This window comes from Bison bison, unplaced genomic scaffold, assembly GCF_000754665.1.
Source record: "Bison bison bison isolate TAMUID 2011002044 unplaced genomic scaffold, Bison_UMD1.0 scf7180017864282, whole genome shotgun sequence".
Taxonomy (NCBI): Eukaryota; Metazoa; Chordata; class Mammalia; order Artiodactyla; family Bovidae; genus Bison; species Bison bison.
This window is the reverse complement of record NW_011494854.1, coordinates 358,995-360,104: the sequence shown is the minus strand read 5'-3', so window position 1 is coordinate 360,104 and position 1,110 is coordinate 358,995. Positions and strand designations below refer to the sequence as shown.

Here is a 1,110-nt window from a genome sequence, read left to right as displayed (position 1 = left end):
TAAGAAAGCCTTCTTCAGCAATCAATGCAAAGAAATAGAGGAACACAACAGAATGGGAAAGACTAGAGATCTCTTCAAGAAAATTAGAGATACCAAGGGAACATTTCATGCAAAGATGGGCTCGATAAAGGACAGAAATGGTATGGACCTAACAGAAGCAGAAGACATTAAGAAGAGGTGGCAGGAATACACAGAAGAACTGTACAAAAAAGATCTTCATGACCAAGATAATCACAATGGTATGAAGACTCATCTAGAGACAGACATCCTGGAATGTGAAGTCAAATGGGCCTTAGAAAGCATCACTACGAACAAAGCTAGTGGAGGTGATGGAATTCCAGTTGAGCTATTTCAAATCCTGAAAGATGATGCTGTGGAAGTGCTGCACTCAATATGCCAGCAAATGTGGAAAACTCAGCAGTGGCCACAGGACTGGAAAAGGTCAGTTTTCATCCCAATCCCAAAGAAAGGCAATGCCAAAGAATGCTCAAACTACCGCACAATTGCACTCATCTCACACGCTAGTAAAGTAATGCTCAAAATTCTCCAAGCCAGGCTTCAGCAATATGTGAACCGTGAACTTCCAGATGTTCAAGCTGGTTTTAGAAAAGGCAGAGGAACCAGAGACCAAATTGCCAACATCTGCTGGATCATGGAAAAATCAAGAGAGTTCCAGAAAAACATCTATTTCTGCTTTATTGACTATGCCAAAGCCTTTGACTGTGTGGATCCCAATAAACTGTGGAAAATTCTGAAAGAGATGGGACTACCAGACCACCTGACCTGCCTCTTGAGAAACCTATATGCAGGTCAGGAAGCAACAGTTAGAACTGGACATGGAACAACAGACTGGTTCCAAATAGGAAAAGGAGTACGTCAAGGCCGTATACTGTCACCCTGCTTATTTAACTTCTATGTAGAGTACCTCATGAGAAACGCTGGGCTGGAAGAAGCACAAGCTGGAATTAAGATTGCCGGGAGAAATATCAATAACTTCAGATATGCAACGGAGAAGGCAATGGCACCCCACTCCAGTACTCTTGCCTGGAAAATCCCATGGACTGAGGAGCCTGGTAGGCTGCAGTCCATGGGGTCGCTAGGAGTCGAACA

General features: G+C 43.5%; 1 protein-coding gene across 2 annotated transcripts in view; it reads right to left on the bottom strand.

Moving 5' to 3' along the window:
• The window catches only part of DHRS9 (dehydrogenase/reductase (SDR family) member 9), a 24,555-nt gene that overhangs the window by 20,680 nt on the left and 2,765 nt on the right, over nt 1–1,110 (bottom strand). The gene's annotated exons all lie outside the window — the stretch shown is intronic.